The 24,049-nt window shown below is 43.7% G+C and overlaps 1 protein-coding gene across 4 annotated transcripts in view; it reads right to left on the bottom strand.

The window, feature by feature from the left end:
* LOC115147154 (erbin-like) overlaps window positions 1–24,049 on the bottom strand; it is a 121,189-nt gene that overhangs the window by 81,808 nt on the left and 15,332 nt on the right. For 3 of the 4 annotated variants that reach the window (XM_029689201.2, XM_029689203.2, XM_029689204.2), the window contains exon 2: window positions 19,804–19,879. The exons of the other annotated variant lie outside the window; for it this stretch is intronic. The gene's annotated coding sequence lies outside the window, so the exon portion shown is untranslated. The remainder of the gene's footprint in view (window positions 1–19,803; window positions 19,880–24,049) is intronic. 4 annotated transcript variants of the gene reach the window in all.

Below are 24,049 nucleotides of genomic sequence, written 5' to 3'. Positions count from 1 at the left end.
TATCATTCCTTTATCATTTGGGTGAAGACGGTAAGTCAAGAAGCCCAAACCAATCCTATGATGAGCATTGCTGTGTGAATGAGGCGGGTTAAGTCCTGTAATTGTCTCCATGTAGCTACAGCCTGTGGCCTGTGTTTGCACAGCTCTGTAATCATGTGCTAGCCCTGCTGTGCCACAGGAGTGAAAGGGGCCATTAGACCACGACGAACACTGTACTCAGGGAAAATGGCTGGAATGTACAGACAGAGGGACTAATTTCCCTTTCCAAATGAATCAGTTGATTACAGCATGGTGTTTTGCAACAGTTGCCGTGCGTTGGATTCCTACATGGGTCGTACTGAACTCAATACATGTGCAAGTTGCTTTGGAAAAAACAACCATAACTCCGCTAAAGCTTTGGGGTGGACAGAACATGATTCAGCTACCTTTTCTGTGAACTTGTGTGAGAGATGGAGGAAATCCCTGTGATGTTACAGGGAGAGAGTGACGTTACAGGAAATGAGGGATTAGGCTAGGTAATAACCCAGAGCTTTAGAACCAGTTCGCTAAGAACCAAGGATCAAGTTTGAAAGCTTGCCTAGCTACCCAGACTCCTTGCTCTGGCCAAACGCTATGCCACGCCCACAGACGTCAGTTCCTTCTCTGCAAGGAGTCTGTATCTGAGTACATGTCCGACCCTTCACCAAATGCAAATACATTCAGGGACGTCTGATTGGTTCAGAAACCGATGGGTTGGGCCTAAACACACGAGGGTAAAGCTTTGACACTGATTCGTTAGACCACCCCTCGTCACCACAAACAACTAAAAGATGGCAGTCTCAGACTAAAGTATGTAGCGAACCACAGAGCAGCAGAATTTAGTGTGAGGAGTCAGGCTTATGGAAAGCCTAGGAGGTTAGAAAAAGTCACGCAATTAAAAAAAAAAAAGAGCCCAGTAATAGGGAATAGGGTGCTATTGCCATTAATAAAAGAGAGAAGTGGGTTTTGTCCAAATCACGAGGGTTAATGGAACATCATTCCGTCTCACTCTGTCATGTACAGTTCAAGTGCTGACGCCTGAGGCTGATACATCAACAACTTGGTGGAGAAAACAACAACACGTATGCTGCTACCACTAACAGGAAGTGAAGACAGAACAGGTCTTCAGATGTCTCCTGTCTGACTGTAACATGCAAAAGAGTAGCAGAGCCCCATAACCATTAATAACTGGTAAATCAGATATTTCTATTAAATCTGCCCAATCGTCAGGGCAGGTTTTCCTTAGCAATGGGTCGGGACCCAAAGTGGGCCCTGGGCATGTGATAGGTGGGTTGCGAGTAATGAGAATGCATCTATAAAATCACACTATTCCTTCTTAATGCGAGTTGTTGGAAGAGAATTTGGGTCACAGAAGGACAGTACATTTTCCATTTGGGTATTAATAAAAAAAATAATAAAAGTTTAAACTATTGGAGGCTGTGTAATCTGACCCAAGTTCTGTGTTTAGAACCTCTACCGTGAGCAAGTAGTAAAGGTTGAAAACATGAGCTTCGGGCCGGAGACCCGATTTGTAGAGGCGCACCAGTGAAGATGCAGAGGAGTGGAGCAGGATACTGAGCAGCAGAGAGGAGAATATGCATATAATTGACAGATTAGGATAGAAAACACTTAAGTTTCCAAAACTGTCAAAATATTGTCTGTGAGTAGAACAGAACTGATATTGCAGGCGAAGCCCTGAGAAAAATCAAACCAGGAAGTGGCTTCTATTTTGAAAACTCCATGTTCCATAGCCTCCCTTTGCTCCATTTAAATGGATATCAACCAGATTAATTTTCCTATCGCTTCCTCAAGGTGTCAACAGTCTTCAGACATAGTTTCAGGCTTTTATTTAGAAAAATTAGTCACATGAGTTTTTCTCGCGCAACAGAGTTTGGATAGGTATAGCTTTTCCCTCTCCCACTGTGAAAGACATTTGCGGTTGATATATTATCGATTATATATCTTAAAAACAACCTGAGGATTGATTATAAAAAACGTTTGACACATTTCTGTGGACATTACGGATATTATTTGGAATTTGTCTGCGTTGTTGTGAACGCTCTTTCCTGTGGATTTCTGAACATATTGCGCCAAACAAACAGAGGTATTTTGGATATAAAAATAATCTTTATGGAACAAAAGGAACATTTGTTGTGTAACTGGGAGTCTCGTGAGTGAAAACATCCGAAGATCAAAGGTAAACAATTAATTTGATTGCTTTTCTGATTTTCCTGACCAAGCTACCTGATCATAAGTGTACTTAATCTTTTGTCATGTGATCGATAAACTTACACCAACGCTTGGATTGCTTTCGCTGTAAAGCATAATTTCAAAATCTGAGACGACAGGTGGATTTTTGCAATATTGCACTTGTGATTTCATGAATATTTTTAGTAATATTATTTGACTGAGGCGCTATGCTATTCAGCGGTTGCTGATGACAATTATCCCGCTTAAGGGATGGGTAGGGTCAAGAAGTAAAAACGTTCAAAAGATAGTCACATTTGTAGAAAGAAAACCGAAACTCTGGTTATTACAACCACACCTAGCGGCTACCGGAGGTTCCTAACGTAACCCTATTTTTTGGGGGTTGTTTTTTTGCACGATCCCATTTGCTAATCAGATCGGGTCACGACACTTAGTTTGGGAAACGCTGTATTAAGGGGAGGGATCATTATTTCCTGGTTGGCCATGAGTCAAAAGGAAGAACAATCATCACACAGGGATTCACTGTCTTGTTTGTCAAAGGGAAGGCCTTCGGTCTGTCAACTTAAAACTAGTGATAAAACAACCTCTGAAGTAAACCAACATGATGACCACCAAGCTTATATAGAAGCAGCCCAGAGTGGTTTATGGATGATATGAAACTTCAACACTATTCAGAGCAGTAGGAGCAGACAAGGGAAGGCCTAGACAATATCCATGTAGGCACTGCTAAAAATAAAGAAAGTAGGTAAATGTACAGCCTAACAAATGGCATCACCACCATATTCTGTCGTGACACATTTCTCTTGTCAATTAGCCTATATGGGGAAAATAACACACACTGACCTACACCTGACCTCTGTTGGGAGTCTGGCTTGGACACATACTTCCGTAAGGTCCACGGCATATCTCCCCCCCCCCCCCCCCACCACACACTAGCAAGCACGCAATCACAAGCAAGCAAACACACGCAAGTATCGGCAGAAACCAAATCCGGGGACACAGAAAAGCAGACTTCCAGTGGGAACAGATGCACTGCTTCCTTTAGCAGGGTACGGAAAGACACTTTCAGTTTGCACAGTCAGAATCTATATCCAGAAAGCCCTCACACTAATCCATCAGGCAAAACGGATACAAACTAATTCACCTGAAATGTATCCAGCCTGTCCACCACACACTATTGCTAGCCAGTTGGCACATTCAGTTTGGATATTCATGCATTGATTCAAACATGTAAATATTCAACATACAGATAAGTCTTGGGCCTAGTATAAAAAGCAAGATAAACCAGGTGCCACGTTATTTGCCAGTTCCTTCCAGATAAGCAGCACAGCTAGCTCCGTCTGTCGTCTCCCATTGCATGTGGCCTCTGCCTTATCGACCGTGCATACAGTGACAGGGCACAGTTCATTTGTGTATCACCCATGTTCATGCATTCAAACAAGAGGCTTCAATGTTGGATGCAGATTAGGTTACACTACACAAAAGGTAACTCAGTGAAAGAGTCAGGCTAAGACATACACAGGCTCGTTCTACCTCCACATTGCTGCTGTGTGTTGGATGCAGATTAGGTTCCACTACACAAAGGTAACTCAGTGAAAAAGTCAGGCTAAGACATACACAGGCTCGTTCTACCTCCACATTGCTGCTGTGTGTTGGATGCAGATTAGGTTCCACTACACAAAGGTAACTCAGTGAAAGAGTCAGGCTAAGACATACACAGGCTCGTTCTACCTCCACATTGCTGCTGTGTGTTGGATGCAGATTAGGTTCCACTACACAAAGGTAACTCGGTGAAAGAGTCAGGCTAAGACATACACAGGCTCGTTCTACCTCCACATTGCTACTGTGTGTTGCTTGCTGGATGTGATTCAAGCAATTGAAAAGCCGTCTAATAATTACGTCGGCAATTCACACCTGCACACACACTTTATCTTGGCACATTTCTTCCACCCACTGTTTGGCGCCCCCGTCCCCCCCCCCCCGTCCCCCAAAGACGTTTAATGCGTTTCAAGCCAAGACATTGAAGCTGCAGGGAAAGCGATCCCTCCATAGGACAGAGCTCAACAACATGGCAGTCAAAAATAAAACTTTTTAAAAAGCCACAACGCCACGTCTGGTTAATATCGAACAGTGTTGAGGCCAGGCCAGGCACCCTCCTGCAATGGAAAATGCACTGGAAGGGAGCATAGGGAAGAAGTGTGTTGGGATTAATGTTGTCATCACAGAGGAGCTGCTGCTGTTCTGAAGCTTATAATGCACAGGCATTCATCAGCACAGTGCACCCCCAGCATTCAACCTGGATCTCAACCAGCCCTTTTCTTCATTTCTTTCTCTACCACATGTTCGTTGCGTAGGTCTTTTTCGCTCCCCTATTTCCATTTCTCACTCTGCCTCCATTGTCCTTTTCTGGCACTCTTTCATCTCCCGCTTTTTTCCTCTCTCTCGTGCTTTTCCTCGTTGTCCTTTCTCTGCTCTTTCTTCCTACCTTTCTCTCCCACTATCACTCTCTCTCAGCAGCCCAGCACTTAGCCAACAACGAGGCTACACTTCCCTGTTTGAAGTTAAACAGTGGCTTAAGAGGATTCATTGATCTCTGGAGAAGCCGGCTGCGTTTGATGTTCTGTTCTACACTTGATCCAAGCAACGTAGTGCAGGTATTTGTTGATTAAAAAAGGGAGCGAGAGCGCCAGGAGTCTAAAATGTGCTATTGAAACACCAACATTGATGAAAGGGACAAGGAACTCATCAACCAATCAACCATCCAAATGTTATTTATTTAGAAATCTTCTCTTGAAGTGCTTCACAGTGACCCGGCCTACATGAGTCTTCCATCCTCATATAGGCCTGAGCCATGAGTCTACTCTTTTGCCAGTGTTTGATCTCCCGTACAGCCTCATTCATTAGGGCTGGTGGGGCTCTGGAGAGGGGCCGACTGGCAAGCAGCCCCAGTTCAACTGGGCACTCTGGAACAGGCCTACATGGAGAACCTCTGGCCCGGGCAGACAGGCTAATTTCAGCTGCTGCCCCAGTTACAACAGTAACAGTTCTGTAGTGTAGACTACAGTACCATCTGCCTGGATCAGACTCCGTGGGCGGCAGGGAGAGAAAGGCAGAGAAATGGTGCATGGCACATAATCCTGTTTTGGTCCAAAAGAGAGTCAGCTGTTTCACTTGGAATGGGTCACAATAATAGAAATAGCCTTTCTCCAGACCTCAGATAAATGAAACAGGCCTGTTACTAGGGAAAAAATCTGTTTGGTCAGTAATGAATGACAAGTTTGGACCAGTTCTTGACAAGCTGTCAACCAGGCAAGTTATTGACTAAATAGATGTAAAAATTTTAAAAAAAAATGTACTTAACCATTAATTAACAAGGCAAGTCAGTTAAGAACAAATTCTTATTTTCAATGACACCCTACCGGGGAACAGTGGATTAACTGCCTTGTTCAGGGGCAGAACGACAATTTTTACCTTGTCAGCTCGGGGATTCGATCTAGCAACCTTTCGGTTACTGGCCCAACGCACTAACCACTAGGCTACCTGACTCCCAATGTAATACCTTTGTTACTGATGCAATCTTTCTATCACAATGTGCAATCTGCGTATCCCTCTATAAGCATACTAGGGATAGCACAATTACTGTATAACCGTGTAACCGACGGTTACGGATGAAGACTCATGAAAATAAAATAACCATCAAAACCGTTTTCTTTTTTTCATAAACCACTGTCTGAAGACGGGACGGCCGGGCATTTGAGGTAGTTTTTGCAATAACATGGACTCTACTGTGATGAAACTTTGTTGCAAAAAGCAAGGTTTTGTAGCAAACGATAATAGCAGACGTAGCATGTTCATTTAAATTATGAGCCATATACCAGAGCCATATACTTACGGGGTGTTCGTAAATTCACTCTGGCTGTCTACTCCAATAACAATCAGTATTTTTGGACACCGATTTGGCCGATTTTTTTTACACCTTTATTTAATCTTTATTTAACTAGGCTTAAACTTAAACGTTAGCTTTCTTACATGGCACATATTGCACTTTTACTTTCTTCTCCAACACTGTTTTTGCATTATTTAAATCAAATTGAACAGGTTTCATTATTTATTTAAGGCTAAATTGAGTTTATTGATGTATTATATTAAGTTAAAATAAGTGTTCATTCAGTATTGTTGCAATTGTCATTATTACAAATAAATAAATTTAAAATACAAATATATTTTTTAAATAAAAGAAATACATATATTTTGGGTATCGGCCTTTTTTGGTCCTCCAATAAATCGGTATTGGCGTTAAAATCATAATCGGTCGACCTCTACTCTGAACACTCCGAGAGCGAAACACTGTGCACTTACGAAAAAGCCAATCTGACAACCCTGAATTTACGAACGCCCAGATCGCACCCTGACATTTTTTGTAATGTCAGGTGAGTTGAATCAACAAATCACAGCACATATTGATGGGTACAGCTCCTTATTTTACTTCCTGCTTTGCTCCTATGGGTACACTCACAATGGCCGCCAGTCCACCCATTATACCATCAAAACTTCAGGGTTTTGTGCCATTTGAACAGTTATTATAGAAAGCTTGGTCATTTGGCTGGCAAATTACCGTCATCCAAAATTACACGACCATCACAGCCCTAAAGCATCCAATCCAGTGTTTCCCCTATATGCATTCAGCAGCTGTATGTAGATATATAGGTTTGTGTCTGTGTCCTCAGACAAGTTTGCGGTCACTCAGTCAGAACGCACACCGGCGGTTCATCGTTTTCCTCTACCCTCGCCCGCTAGTTAGATATTATGGACATTAATAGCTTGACGATCATCCTATGGTCCTCAGACACTTGATCTAAAGATGTACCTTACATGAATAGCCAATCACTGCAAACGGTTCATGATAGTGCTAACAGGAGGCAACAACAATCTAAATGATCAGATCAAAACATGCGAGAAGTGATAGGGTAAAATCATGACACAAAGTGAGTAGATGGAGAAATTGTATATCAGGAAAATTGCCCATATCCATTACGATACTTGTCCTACTACTAGTGCCATACCTCTAGTAAAGAAGTTGGGTGACCAAGTGTGGATGAGTGCATTGAATGATTGAGCTCCATCAATATGACCTTTTTGACTTGGGCTGGCGTCGTCGCCTCGCTATTACAGCCGTTAACAGGCATTCGACCCACTGACTAATAAGCTACCATCTCACTAACTATACAGAGGCTTATAAATCAAGTTCCTCTTGGGCCACAGCTATAAACAGTACAGTTCGCAATCATGCAAGGACGGAGAAGGACGACAAGACATGGTCTGCTGTAACCATTTTCTCACAGAGCCTGAGAGGCTACAGTACTGTAGCATGGTACAGTACAGTATATGTACTCCACAAACGTAACCATTTACTACAGGGCTAACTTCAGTTGAACATGAGGCAGGTGCTAGTTAACCTATCAACCACCAAGCAGACTATTGGCCATAGATTACACCTCTACATTCGACTGTTATCAAACACAAAATTACCCCCTGCTGCCGACCAGTGGGGCTTGACACTACACAGAGTCAAGGTGACAGTAATCAATAGGCTTTAGATAGTGAATCGATAAATAGTCATTGTGGTGTTTATATACAGAGGCTTACACAGATAGCCTTCCACTTCAAGTCACAGTGACCATTGATTTGGTGATTTACCTTTATCCCACAAGTCAAATGATCATACAAATAGACATCCTTATTTCTAAACGGAGAATCAGTGCTATATTTCAAAGAAACACACCGAATGGTCTACTAGAGGAACACATAATGCAAAAACGTGGGATGGGGTCAGATTGCAATTAGGTGGTTTGGCTCTTGAAAGCATTTTTAAACCTCCTGCGACACTAGGTTTTCTGAAAGAACTCGGCCTACTTCGCAAAGGTTTTTATGCGACAGCAGTATAGCATAAGCACAGGATCTCCTTGCAATATGTCTACCCTGGGCTTGGTTATTAGCAGAGAGCTTAACCCCGACACTGTGTGTTGATTGAAGAGTGTGTCGGCGTGTATTAAGAGTGTGTAGGTAGGCCCACATTTGTATTCGAGTGGTGACATCCTCTTCCTCTTGGTGATCTTACAGATCCATGACGATCAGTTTTCACTACCTGAGAACAGTAGACTGATTTTTCTGCTGGTGTGTTCATGCAAAACATGAGTAAAACCTGACAAGCGTCAACAAGACCAGTATCCCACCCTGTTCTCCTGGCGGCCAAAAGATAGTGCACAATTGACATGTTGGCCGATCAAACACAGGGTAGGAAGCTTTTCTGCATCACTCAAACCAGCGTCATGTTTCCTCTCAGAGAGAGGAGAGCGTAGTTTTATCTCGGCCCTGATTGTGTTGATCCCCTTTACAAACAGCTGCACGCATCACAAGCGGTGGCGGAAATGAAATACTTAGCAACCGGGAGTTTTGAATCAGACCTCTTTAGGTGAGCTATCACAGAAAATCCCCCTTTCCAGGACTTGCTGCATATTCCATATGCTTGACAAAGCTAAAGTTAGACCAGTAACCAAGCAAGGCTATCTAGGATTATATAATCTTTGCCCGATTCGGTTTAGTCTTTTCCCAAAAATCCTTTCTTCCCCCATTTAGTTTTTCTAGGTTTCCGTTTCCCACATTTTTAGTTTTTTTTTGCACTCAAAAATCATACAGAAGAAAAATGAACAAAATTGGATGTTCTGAGTCTACAACAATGCTTAAACCACATCAGGAGACAACGTTTGAGTAGGGATGTGACAAATAAAATTTAAGAAAATGGACCAGTTCTCCATTAAAAAGATCAAAACACATCATACATGTCAAATCCTATTGTGTGGTATGACCGCTAGGGGGAATGACGTCATACCGCAATTATACAGTAGACAACATCTGGAATCTGCATTGGGCAAGCGAAATCTTGTCACAGACATCCGTTGATTCATGTTAACCATAGCGTTCCTTCCATTTATTATGTGCATTAGCGACTCAAAAACAGTAAATAAACCTAGCCAGGTGATCAGTTATTCTCCCTACATTCACTCTTTCCTCAGTTACTTGTCTCTTAATTTAGATCCAACCACTCATTAATTGAATCAGATGGCTCTTTCATCACAAAATCCACTGATATTGCCAACTACTTTAATTACTTTTTTCATTGGCAAGATAAGCAAACTTAGGCAAACTCAGCAACAAACACTGACACTACACATCCAAGTATATCTGAGCAAATTATGAAAGTCAAGAAATGTACTTTTGAATTCCATAAAGTCAGTGTGGAAGATGTGAAAAAAGTATTGTAGTCTATCAACAATGACAAGCCACCGGGGTCTGACAATAGTTGGAAATTACTCAGGATAATAGCGGACGATACTGCCACATCTTCAATTTAAGCCTACTAAAAAGTGTGTGCCCTCAGGCCTGAATGGAAGCAAAAGTTCTTCCACTACCCAAGACTAGTAAAGCCCCCTTTACTGGCTCAAATTGCTGATCAATCAGCCTGTTACCAACCCTTAGTAAACTTCTGGAAAAACATTGATTGACCAGATACAATGCTATTTTACAGTAAACAAATTGCCAACAGACACGATTACAGGGAAGGACACTCAACAAAGCACAACACTTAGCCAATCATCAGTCATTTGTGTGAGAGAAATTGAAGATAAAACGAATGTGGGAGCTGTCTTAGACTTTAGTGCAAATTTTGACATTATTGATCATAGTCTGCTGCTGGAAAAACTTGGGTGTAAAGCCATAACACCACCTGCTATAATGTGGATAAAGAGTTACTTGTCTAACAGAACACAGATGGTGTTATTTAATGAAAGCCTCTCAAACATCATCCAGGTAGAATCTGGAATTCCCCAGAGTAGCTGTTTAGGCCCATTCCTATTTTTACTAATGACATGCCACTCAGCACTATAAACGTCAGCTACTAAAGTGCCTGAAAGATGGGGAGATGTCTATCCATAATAAAGCGCTGCTCTGCCTTAACAACACTACTAACAAGGTAGGTCCTACAGGCCCTAGTTTTGTTGCAACTAGACTACTGTTCCGTAGTGTGGTCAGGTGCACATGCATACGCACACATTGTGATATTGTTGTATGGTGGTTTTGAACATTTTGTGTGGTGGTGTAGGTATGTTATATGATGTACTGTTTCATCTTTAGCTCATTCAGCACAAACATAGATCAATGTTGTATCTTTTATTTTATATGTTATGTGGGTGCTTTGGTGTGTTTGGACCACAGGAAGAATGGGGATCCCTAATAAAGACAAATCTACACCAAGGGTTCACAAACTTTTTTGGGTTCCCAAACATTTTGATATCTGAAAATTCTCACGACCACCAACCATGTGGAAAAAAAACGTAATTTGCAAAACATTAACATTATTTCTGATTGTATTCTCAACTCACCATCATATACTTTTAATGTGGTGCTATGAAAGTAAATTTCAAATTAGTCTGACAATGTATCTTACCTCACGACCACAAAAAAAAATTCTCCCTAATCCGACCACCCTCCCCTAACTTGAATAAACTAAATGGACAACAACACTTAGGCTTTTATTTCAAACTTATAATTTGTCCTTTGTTTATTTTTAGTCCCATACTTCAGCTACCCTCAACCCCTCCCATCTATCTATCTCTGAAGCCCACCCAGTTTTGATTTCTATTTGCCATAGTTTTATCAACTGTGCAATTTCAAAAGATCTGAACCTATATACATTTCACACACACACAATATATTTTTACATTCGTTATTTAGTTATTTTTTGTCCCACCCTTCAGCTACCCTCAACCCTCCATCTCTGAACACCATGCAGTTTTGATTTCTATTTGCAATATATTTTTCAGAGATGGGTGTAATTGATGCATGATGCGCCAGAGCTTCTCAAAGTCATGGGGTTTGGTCGACAGTGCACACCATCTCTCCTGTCACATACAACATGGATCGATATTTGTTTTTAATGCAGAAGAGAGCACTGAAATCGCGTACCATGAGTTTTAATGCGCAGAGGGAGATGGCACAGTATTCCCTTTGAGTCAGTAGCCAAAACCCCTCCATAGATACCCATGAATGTGTTGTCTACAGCATTTGGCTCACGACAGCTCGATCTGCTGCTCGATGACTGGCATTTCAACAGTCAGGATCACAGTCAAAACGATTTCGCTGATTCGGTCACGCATCTGTAGATTTTTTTGGTATTTCCCCTGCATGCTTGCATTCAGTTCATTCAGTTCCCAAATATGTCTGTTACATAGGCAAGGAGACACATTTTCTTTTAATTACACAGAAAGTCTGTGTGAAATAGAACATTTTCATGGTCTGATCCCATATCTCCACATAGTTTTGTGAACAGGAGTGCGCAATGTAGTTTGCGCTCAAAGTTACCTGCAGCATATTCCAAGATGGCGTAGCAGTGGGATGTCTGTTTTGATTGTCTTGTCCCGTCTGTTTATATATTGTTTTTCTTCGTATATATTTTTAATCTCAATTTCCATCTACAGACTGAACATACTCTCCTGCAACCCGCCAATGTGGTATGGAACTAATATTTTTTATACTTTAGAACCGGAACCCCCTTCAGAACCCCCTAGTAGCTAGTTAGCCAGCTAACTAGCCATTAGTCAATTAGCCACTGCTAGAGGTCATCACCGATAACCCGGACATATTTCACTGGTCATCCCCAAAGCCAACACTTCCTTTGGCCACCTTTCCTTCCAGTTCTTTGCTGCCAATGACTGGAACAATTCGCATAAATCTCTGAAGCTGGAGTCTTACATCTCCCTCTCCAACTTTAAGCAGCAGCTTACCGATCACTGTACACAGCCAATCTGTAAATAGCACACCCAACTACCTCATCCCCATATTATTACATAACCTCTTGCTCTTTTGCACCCCAGTATCTCTACTTGCACATCATCATCTGCACATCACTCCAGTAGTAATGCTACATTGTAATTATTTTGTCTCTATGGCACATTTATTGCCTACCTCCCTACTCTTATACATTTGCACACACTGTACATTGATTTTTTCTATTTTTTTTTTCTATTGCGTTATTGACCGTACGTTTGTTTATGTGTAACTCTGTTGTTTTTGTCGCACTGCTTTGCTCAATCTTGGCCAGGTCGCAGTTGTAAATGAGAACTTGTTCAACTGGCCTACCTGGTTAAATAAAGGTGAAGTAAATAAATTAAAAATTAAATCTCAGGAGTTTTGCGCTAAGCTCTTTTGCCGCCAGCTTCTCTCGGTGTATCCATTATAGCTCAGTAGGTGTATCATAAAATGTATCCATATGGCAGAGGGAGACAAATTCATAACTAGAGTGCAGAGGCCAGCCTTCCGTCCCGCCATAGATGGAGCCCCATCTGTGCAAAGCAGCACATGAACATCACCAGTGCCATTTCATGCACGGTTATCATGAGAACAATGTGTATCAGTCTCTGCAATAGTGTGTGGTTTCATAGCGTAGTGGGCTTAGCCAATTACCGTGGGAATGATTCAAGTGAAACGGTCAAGTGCCGTCTTTTCCCCATGATCTAAGAGCGCTGGTTAAATTTAAAATTTTGGATTTGAATAATTTTTATTTAAATTAAGGTTAACCACATTACAATGACTGAGTCAAAAGACGTTATAATGTTAAACCAGGATTTTGGAAATTCTCCCGCGACCCCATTTTGTCCTCCTCTGGCAGTCTCTATGGGGGTGCCACAGGGTTCAAACCTCGGGCCGACTCTTTTCTCTGTATATATCAATGATGTTGCTCTTGCTGCGGGCGATTCCCTGATCCACCTCTACGCAGACGACACCATTCTACATACTTCCGGCCCGTCCTTGGACACTGTGCTATCCAACCTCCAAACGAGCTTCAATGCCATACAAGGGTAGTGAGTTGGAGCGAGCCGGTCGCATCCGCGCTTCGGTCTCCTTCGGTCTGCAGGTTGTATAACTTTTTCATTACATTTCATTACATTTCATTATAGTACAACGGTCTGATTTGTCTAATCTTAGCAATTTCTTCTTAGCTAGCTACATAGCCGTCGTTGTATCAAAGATAATTGCGTAATTATCGTATTTCGTCGTCCTCCTATCTGCCCAACACGTTCACCGTCTACCGTAGCACTGTAGTAACTATCACACTCAACTGAACGACTTGATTAGTGTAGTGTTAGCTAGCTACATAGTTGTCTTTGCTGTCTTCGTATCCAAGATAATTGTGTAGTTTAGAGTGTGGAGTCTTAGAGTGATAATTGCGTTATTATCGTATTTCGTCGTCCTCCTATCTGCCTAGCAGCTAGCCAGCTAGCATACGTTCACCGGCTACCGTAGCAACTATCACACTCAACTGAACGACTTGATTAGTGTAGTATTAGCTAACTACATAGTTGTCTTTGCTGTCTTCGTATCCAAGATAATTGTGTAGTTTAGAGTGTGTAGTCTTAGAGTGATTATCTTAAATTACCGAGGTTAGCTAGCCAGCTATTTTGTCGTCCTTAACGTAGGAGACACTCCTAGCTAGCCAACAGCCAGCCAACGTCTACTGAATAGAACTTTCGCATTCCGGTCGCATTCCGCTTCGCTCCACAGGTAGTATCACATTTTCATTTCATTTCATTACAGTCCCAACGGTGTGATTTGTTTGATCGTAGCTAGCTACATAGCTAGCTACATAGCCGTCTTTGTTTCAAAGATAATTGTGTAGTCTAGAGCGATTTTCTAGGTTAGCTAGCCAGCTATTGTCGTTCTCCTAACGCAACGTAACGTAACCAACACTGCTAGCTAGCCAGCTAGCCCCCGAATAGCAGCATTGTAGAAACTTCACACTCAATGGAACGACTTGATTAGGGTAGTGTCAACAACGCAGCTAGCCTACCTCAGCAGTACTGTATCATTTGAATCATTTTAGTCAATTAGATTCTTGCTACGTAAGCTTAACTTTCTGAACATTCGAGACGTGTAGTCCACTTGTCATTCCAATCTCCTCTGCATTAGCGTAGCCTCTTCTCTAGCCTGTCAACTATGTGTCTGTCTATCCCTGTTCTCTCCTCTCTGCACAGACCATACAAAACGCTCCACACCGCATGGCCGCGGCCACCCTAATCTGGTGGTCCCAGCGCGCACGACCCACGTGGAGTTCCAGGTCTCCGGTAGCTTCTGGAACTGCCGATCTGCGGCCAACAAGGCAGAGTTCATCTCAGCCTATGCCTCCCTCCAGTCCCTCGACTTCTTGGCACTGACGGAAACATGGATCACCACAGACAACACCGCTACTCCTACTGCTCTCTCTTCGTCCGCCCACGTGCTCTCGCACACCCCGAGAGCTTCTGGTCAGCGGGGTGGTGGCACCGGGATCCTCATCTCTCCCAAGTGGTCATTCTCTCTTTCTCCCCTTACCCATCTGTCTATCGCCTCCTTTGAATTCCATGCTGTCACAGTTACCAGCCCTTTCAAGCTTAACATCCTTATCATTTATCGCCCTCCAGGTTCCCTCGGAGAGTTCATCAATGAGCTTGATGCCTTGATAAGCTCCTTTCCTGAGGACGGCTCACCTCTCACAGTTCTGGGCGACTTTAACCTCCCCACGTCTACCTTTGACTCATTCCTCTCTGCCTCCTTCTTTCCACTCCTCTCCTCTTTTGACCTCACCCTCTCACCTTCCCCCCCCTACTCACAAGGCAGGCAATACGCTCGACCTCATATTTACTAGATGCTGTTCTTCCACTAACCTCATTGCAACTCCCCTCCAAGTCTCCGACCACTACCTTGTATCCTTTTCCCTCTCGCTCTCATCCAACACTTCCCACACTGCCCCTACTCGGATGGTATCGCGCCGTCCCAACCTTCGCTCTCTCTCCCCCGCTACTCTCTCCTCTTCCATCCTATCATCTCTTCCCTCTGCTCAAACCTTCTCCAACCTATCTCCTGATTCTGCCTCCTCAACCCTCCTCTCCTCCCTTTCTGCATCCTTTGACTCTCTATGTCCCCTATCCTCCAGGCCGGCTCGGTCCTCCCCTCCCGCTCAGTGGCTCGACGACTCATTGCGAGCTCACAGAACAGGGCTCCGGGCAGCCGAGCGGAAATGGAGGAAAACTCGCCTCCCTGCGGACCTGGCATCCTTTCACTCCCTCCTCTCTACATTTTCCTCCTCTGTCTCTGCTGCTAAAGCCACTTTCTACCACTCTAAATTCCAAGCATCTGCCTCTAACCCTAGGAAGCTCTTTGCCACCTTCTCCTCCCTCTTGAATCCTCCTCCCCCCCCCCTCCTCCCTCTCTGCAGATGACTTCGTCAACCATTTTGAAAAGAAGGTCGACGACATCCGATCCTCGTTTGCTAAGTCAAACGACACCGCTGGTTCTGCTCACACTGCCCTACCCTGTGCTCTGACCTCTTTCTCCCCTCTCTCCAGATGAAATCTCGCGTCTTGTGACGGCCGGCCGCCCAACAACCTGCCCGCTTGACCCTATCCCCTCCTCTCTTCTCCAGACCATCTCCGGTGACCTTCTCCCTTACCTCACCTCGCTCATCAACTCATCCCTGACCGCTGGCTACGTCCCTCCCGTCTTCAAGAGAGCGAGAGTTGCACCCCTTCTGAAAAAACCTACACTCGATCCCTCCGATGTCAACAACTACAGACCAGTATCCCTTCTTTCTTTTCTCTCCAAAACTCTTGAACGTGCCGTCCTTGGCCAGCTCTCCCGCTATCTCTCTCAGAATGACCTTCTTGATCCAAATCAGTCAGGTTTCAAGACTAGTCATTCAACTGAGACTGCTCTTCTCTGTATCACGGAGGCACTCCGCACTGCTAAAGCTAACTCTCTCTCCTCTGCTCTCATCCTTCTAGACCTATCGGCTGCCTTCGATACTGTGAACCATCAGATCCTCCTCTCCACCCTCTCCGAGTTGGGCATCTCCGGCGCGGCCCATGCTTGGATTGCGTCCTACCTGACAGGTCGCTCCTACCAGGTGGCGTGGCGAGAATCTGTCTCCTCACCACGCGCTCTCACCACTGGTGTCCCCCAGGGCTCTGTTCTAGGCCCTCTCCTATTCTCGCTATACACCAAGTCACTTGGCTCTGTCATAACCTCACATGGTCTCTCCTATCATTGCTATGCAGACGACACACAATTAATCTTCTCCTTTCCCCCTCTGATGACCAGGTGGCGAATCGCATCTCTGCATGTCTGGCAGACATATCAGTGTGGATGACGGATCACCACCTCAAGCTGAACCTCGGCAAGACGGAGCTGCTCTTCCTCCCGGGAAGGACTGCCCGTTCCATGATCTCGCCATCACGGTTGACAACTCCATCGTGTCCTCCTCCCAGAGCGCTAAGAACCTTGGCGTGATCCTGGACAACACCCTGTCGTTCTCAACTAACATCAAGGCGGTGGCCCGTTCCTGTAGGTTCATGCTCTACAACATCCGCAGAGTACGACCCTGCCTCACACAGGAAGCGGCGCAGGTCCTAATCCAGGCACTTGTCATCTCCCGTCTGGATTACTGCAACTCGCTGTTGGCTGGGCTCCCTGCCTGTGCCATTAAACCCCTACAACTCATCCAGAACGCCGCAGCCCGTCTGGTGTTCAACCTTCCCAAGTTCTCTCACGTCACCCCGCTCCTCCGCTCCCTCCACTGGCTTCCAGTTGAAGCTCGCATCCGCTACAAGACCATGGTGCTTGCCTGCGGAGCTGTGAGGGGAACGGCACCTCAGTACCTCCAGGCTCTGATCAGGCCCTACACCCAAACAAGGGCACTGCGTTCATCCACCTCTGGCCTGCTCGCCTCCCTACCACTGAGGAAGTACAGTTCCCGCTCAGCCCAGTCAAAACTGTTCGCTGCTCTGGCCCCCCAATGGTGGAACAAACTCCCTCACGACGCCAGGACAGCGGAGTCAATCACCACCTTCCGGAGACACCTGAAACCCCACCTCTTTAAGGAATACCTAGGATAGGATAAAGTAATCCTTCTCACCCCCCTTAAAAGACCTAGATGCACTATTGTAAAGTGGCTGTTCCACTGGATGTCATAAGGTGAAAGCACCAATTTGTAAGTCGCTCTGGATAAGAGCGTCTGCTAAATGACTTAAATGTAAATGTAAATACAACACTCCTTCCGTGGCCTCCAACTGCTCTTAAACGCTAGTAAAACCATGCATGCTTTTCAACCGTTCGCTGCCTGCACCCGCACGCCTGACCAGCATCACCACCCTGGATGGTTCCAACCTTGAATATGTGGACATCTATAAGTACCTAGGTGTCTGGCTAGACTGTAAACTCTCCTTCCAGACTCATATCAAACATCTCCAATCGAAAATCAAATCAAGAGTCGGCTTTCTATTCCGCAACAAAGCCTCCTTCACTCACGCCGCCAAACTTACCCTAGTAAAACTGACTATCCTACCGATCCTCGACTTCGGCGATGTCATCTACAAAATTGCTTCCAACACTCTACTCAGCAAACTGGATGCAGTTTATCACAGTGCCATCCGTTTTGTCACTAAAGCACCTTATACCACCCACCACTGCGACTTGTATGCTCTAGTCGGCTGGCCCTCGCTACATATTCGTCGCCAGACCCACTGGCTCCAGGTCATCTACAAGTCCATGCTAGGTAAAGCTCCGCCTTATCTCAGTTCACTGGTCACGATGGCAACACCCATCCGTAGCACGCGCTCTAGCAGGTGTATCTCACTGATCATCCCTAAAGCCAACACCTCATTTGGCCGCCTTTCGTTCCAGTTCTCTGCTGCCTGTGACTGGAACGAATTGCAAAAATCGCCGAAGTTGGAGACTTATCTCCCTCACCAACTTCAAACATCTGCTATCTGAGCAGCTAACCGATCACTGCAGCTGTACATAGTCTATCGGTAAATAGCCCACCCATTTTTACCTACCTCATCCCCATACTGTTTTTATTTATTTACTTTTCTGCTCTTTTGCACACCAATATCGCTACCTGTACATGACCATCTGATCATTTATCACTCCAGTGTTAATCTGCAAAATTGTAATTATTCGCCTACCTTCTCATGCCTTTTGCACACAATGTATATAGACTCCCCTTTTTTTTCCTACTGTGTTATTGACTTGTTAATTGTTTACTCCATGTGTAACTCTGTGTTGTCTGTTCACACTGCTATGCTTTATCTTGGCCAGGTCGCAGTTGCAAATGAGAACTTGTTCTCAACTAGCCTACCTGGTTAAATAAAGGTGAAATAAAAAAATTCATATCAGGTGATTGGGTCTTGACCCCTAGTTTGAGAACCGCTGTTCTACACACACACACTGCACACCCAAGCTCCCATAAGCCTACGGAAATGACTGCCTATGCAAACATTTTTTAAATGAAGGGATACACAAAAACTGTAGACAAGCTACATTGTTTGCCAAATCACAACAGCTACAGTGGGGCAAAAAAGTATTTAGTCAGCCACCAATTGTGCAAGTTCTCCCACTTAAAAAGATGAGAGACCTGTCATTTTCATCATAGGATTAACCTCAAGGTACACTTCAACTATAACAGACAAACTAAGAAAAAATCACATTGTAGGATTTTTTATTAATTTATTTGCAAATTATGGTGGAAAATAAGTATTTGGTCACCTACAAACAAGCAAGATTTCTGGCTCTCACAGACCTGTAACAACTTCTTTAAGAGGCTCCTCTGTCCTCCACTCGTTACCTGTATTAATGGCACCTGTTTGAACTTGTTATCAGTATAAAAGACACCTGTCCACAACCTCAGTAATTTTTTTTCTCATTTTGTCTGTTATAGTTGAAGTGTACCTATGATGAAAATTACAGGCCTCTCATCTTTGTAAGTGGGAGAACTTGCACAATTGGTGGCTGACTAAATACTTTTTTGCCCCACTGTATATCACAAATTCAAAATGGACTGGTTGATTAAAGTAGGGAATATATTTATCTACTTCTACCACTCCAGTATCCTTGCACATTGTAAATATGGTATTTGTACTGACCCCAGAACTGTATATATAAAAAATAAAAATATAAAATACACACACACTTTAACCCTACATATATGTACATGGCTACCTCAATTACCTCATACCCCTGCACATCGACACCGCACTGGTATATTTAGAAAATTAATCAATTCTCTAATAACTTCAATACAACGGATTTCCTACTAAGTTCAACAAATACTTAAATATTGTTGAATTCTGTTCTAATGTCTGGATTCTGTTAACACTGATTTTATGAGGCCCTAGCTATGCAGACTAGGCTATAGAGAATCCCTGGATTGCATTGTTACAGGAAGGATCTGGGAAAGGTAGGCACTTAGATAACAAATATCCAAAAAAACACTTCTTTATCATTCAATGCCACCATTGTTCAGAGTCACGATGTTATCCAGAGCCATGTTGTACAGAGCACGGATCAAGGTCAAGCCCCAGTAGGTTGCTTATCATCTCTGTATGACTTATCGTAGCCACACATGGCTTTAACCAGCAAAATCGGGAATGTTGACTATAGTAAACAGGAAAATATAAACATGGGCGGTCTACACTGCAATGCTTTTCTTACCTTGTCATTTATGACCTAGGCCTCTGGATCCCAGCTGATGGCAGGTGAGAGACCCAACAGCAGCACATGTGCTTATCTGGAGAAGGGAATAAGCAGATCCGCTGTGTTAAGTAGAGATGCACTTACGGTAAATCTTGTCAATCTAAGCGTTAAGACTAAATGACCTGTTATTGGCCCATTACCCATATCTTATTAGTAGGGTTTTTACATTTTAGAGGCCTCCCTGTTGGCCGTAGTGACAAAATGTTGCTTTTTTAAAGCTACTTTCATGCAATTCTACACAGTTTGTCATGCGGTGGAGAGAAAAATGTACCGTTTTAAAGCTAATTTCCTGCAATTCTACAGTTTATGCTATCTGAGTGACTCAAACATTAAAACCAAATCAACGGGGGCCCCATGCCATGAATTGTTGATTCTCCCTGGCTGTCTAGCTTTTCTTTTAGGGATTGCTAGTTCTCAAAGATGGTCTCATAAAAATATATAGGTCCATTATCTTTTCTACATATCTGGTTTTAGTCATTGAATTTTACAATTGAGTTGTTTTTTCTATGCAGAAAAAAACCCTGATTAGGCAGGATTATCTGAGCCAAGTTATCTTTATCTACTTAAACCAATATGGAGAAAGATAAGAGAGTCTGATGTAAGGCTTTTGAAAAAGAGCTCATAGTAACACTAGGTGTCCAGGATTTCACCATCCCCCACTCTGTTGCTGGGGCGGCAGGTAGCCTGGTGGTTAGAGCGTTGGGCCAGTAACCGAAAGGTTGCTGGATCGAATCCCCGAGCTGACAAGGTAAAAATATGTCGTTCTGCCCCTGAACAAGGCAGTTAACCCACTGTTCCCTGGTAGGCCGTCATTGTAAATAAGAATTTGTTCTTAACTGAAAGCTCCGAGGCAGTGCATAGGTCTACATTTAATTTGGTGTCGTTTGCATTTTGACTTATATTTTGGGGGGTGGAAAAACCCTTTCAGTGTAAACTTAAAGCAGATATTAAGTATGTAGAAGATATAGTGGACCTAGATATTTGTAAATAATATAATCGTTAAGAACTAACAATCACCAAAATAAAGAATTGAAAAATTCCCATAACATTTTAGCAGAATTGATTGTTAGAAAAATAACAGCATTAAGCCAATTTTCTCAGCTACATGAACAAGTCTGTAGAATTTAAGGAAATTGGCACAACAACAAAAAACGGGGGGGCTTTAAAATGTTAAAATACAGGTGTGCCAAAGGACCGACCGCGCCCATTGCCACACCCCTCCTACGCCCACTACTTAAGCCCCTTTTTGATGCAGAAAAAACCCTGGGATGATAATGGTCATTCCTCTTGGCCCAGCGTAGCATGCCCTACATCAGGCCAGTATTGTCTGCCTGTTCATGTCAGATCAGCTGGCAAGGCCACGGGCCGCAATGACACAAACCCAAATCAGCCCTTGGCTCATCCCCACCCCCCGACTGTCCCTGTGCCGATACAGCACAATGGAGTTACAGTGCAGTCCAGAGGGGTTTTAATTGCACACAGGCCCTGACTCTCACAGTCAGCTGAGCACACTATTGGGCTGCATCATCGCCACTTATTACATTCTGCTCCACTTCCTGCGGAGAGCCTTTATGTCTGTCATGTATTAAGGATTTACTGTGGCCACACACACGCAGCATCCATCTTTAGGCCTACAGTGCATATATATGCAAAAACACAAGAACTCACGCATGCACCACTCGTAGGTGCACACTCACAAGTACAATGGGGTTACTGTAGTACTCTCCCTCTGGTGTGCTGTGAAGTGAATAAGAGCCTGTCTGCCTGACCTGCACCTAGCAGACACCATCACATACACAGGGCAGATCATTAGAAGGACTGGAGCAGTGGAGGACACAGTGTGGTGAGGGGAAGAGCAGGAGATAGTCAACCATTACAATGGACGCAGTGTGTACCGCAAAGGCCTGTCTGTGTCATTCCTGGCACGTGTTTCGGCTACATGTAATATTGTGGTGTGCTTATGCATAAATATGCTCCTAGACTCTCTGTGTAGGCACTCCGTATAAAATAAGGATGTGGGTTTGTGAATATGTAACAGCCATGCAGTAGTAGTGAAAAGGGGAGAAAGGGAGAGAGAGGGAGTGAGTGAGACAGATGTTCTCTAAAGTGGGTCACAGAGGCAGGCAAATTAGTAGGGAGAGGCATAGTGCACAGATGTGAGTTCAATTTGACAGACTGGCATGTCAAATGTTTCACAAACTGACACCTCCCAACAAATATTAGGGTTATATTATAAAGTCAACAAAATCTTGCGAATCACCTACCAAGAATGGGTTTTTGGCTGATATTAAACGGGCTACTGGCTACTTTTCAAAATACGCATTGAGGCATAATCGGATGGTGTGGCGAGCGATGGCAAACAAACAACCAGCACATCAAACAGAATATTCAGCACAAGATGCTGAATTCAACATCATTGCACACAGTCTATTGAAAATGAGATCATGCACAGATTCAGAAAGGAGTGAGATGATAAGAGGAATGGAACTAGGAGTCATCACATCAATCTAATGGTTAGTTCTGACACTGTCATCTGTGAGATAATGGTTAATTTAACCCAACACAGCCAAGTGAAGGGGATTTTGTGTTGCCTCTTTCAACAACAACTTGTATACAGCTATCAAGGCTTTCACCCCTCTAACACACATCATTATCTTCTACAAACAGACGCAAACAAATCTCTCAATGCCTCAATGGCTCATTTCGGTATACAAACAAATCAAACGCTCTTCTCCATTTTTGTCCCAGTATCGCTCTCTGAAATGTCTTACAAAAGACACTTACGGTAAAGCACACCCAAAGGAAGCCCAGAATTGCAAAAAATAGGCCGCCATTTAACGATAGCATCAATATTTCTGAGAACACTATAGTGCTAAATCGTCCGCTTTTCACTTATCTGCTCAGACATAAGCCTATCGATAAATGTACCGTTTTTTACTGTATAGAATCCTGCTGTTGGCTATTTTAATCAAACAACCCAGTCTCCTCAGCAACATACGGGTCAATGTCTGTAGATGAGCTGTCCTGGTCTGACCCTGGGTTTCCGTTGGGTCTGAGCGGAGCGACCGGTGTTTAACACCATCATGTGTCTGAGTCCTACAGAGAACAAGGCTCTATCCTCACTAACCCAACAACCCTTTCCATCCCTGCTGACTTGGCACACAAAATATAAACCTTTTTAAAATGTTGATTGCTCTTTCCTCCTTCGGCAACCCGAACACAACCACCCGCCCACAGCAATGAGAAAATCGCATTCCACAAACTCCAGTGAATAACTGCCCTGGTTTTAAGACACCCTTTGCTCCTGCATGGGGTGGGAGTTAAGTTAGGGAGCTGGAGCTATGAGGTTTCCATTTACACCAGCCAGCCATCAAGTGAAACTGGCCAAATGCCATTCTCTTGACTCAGGGACAATAGCAGTAGGCCTGCAGTATGTACTTCAAATAGACTTGGAGTTTAATAGGCTGAACACCTTAAAGGACATTCGTTTACTCAGTGCAGAGTGTACTCTCAACTAGTGATGCACTGATATGACCATTTTGGGCCGATACTCAATATGTTCCTTGCAAAAAAAATTAAAACGATACCGTTAACAGATAAACATTTTTGTGGCCTTTTAAGCATTCTAGTACAGTTAAATAGTTAACACACACGGACACAGCGGTCTAAGGCAATGCATCTCCGTGCAAGAGGCGTCACTAGTCCCTGGTTCGAATCCAGGCTCTATCACATCTGGCCGTGATTGGGAGTCCCATAGGGCAGCGCACAATCTGCCCAGCGTCGTCCGGGTTTGGCCGGGGTAGGCCGTCATTGTAAATAAGAATTTGTTCTTAAGCGACTTGCCTAGTTATATAAAAAGGTTACACACACCAAAAAATGATTTTGTTGGCATTTACGTATGTCCCCATTACCAGTAAAACATTATCAAACCTATTTCTTTCACTTACTTGCTGTGCTGTTTCGTTGTTCATTTCTTCAGTCGTTTCACTCTCAACCAGGATTTCGAAAGAACGCCATTTGGGTCTTTACGTGTCAAAAAAATATATATATATTTTGAAGGCAAACAACAAATTCCACTATTGTGCCTAATCCTTATTGTTGCTCCACAACAGATAACCCGTCCGGTAGAGCCTCACTAGCCAGATGACGCTAGCTGGCGGCTTATAACGTTAGCTTTGAGAAACAGGGTTAAGTAGCTGGCTAG

Source organism: Oncorhynchus nerka, linkage group LG19 (genome assembly GCF_034236695.1).
Source record: "Oncorhynchus nerka isolate Pitt River linkage group LG19, Oner_Uvic_2.0, whole genome shotgun sequence".
NCBI classification, from domain to species: domain Eukaryota; kingdom Metazoa; phylum Chordata; class Actinopteri; order Salmoniformes; family Salmonidae; genus Oncorhynchus; species Oncorhynchus nerka.
This window is presented reverse-complemented; position numbering and strand designations above follow the sequence as displayed.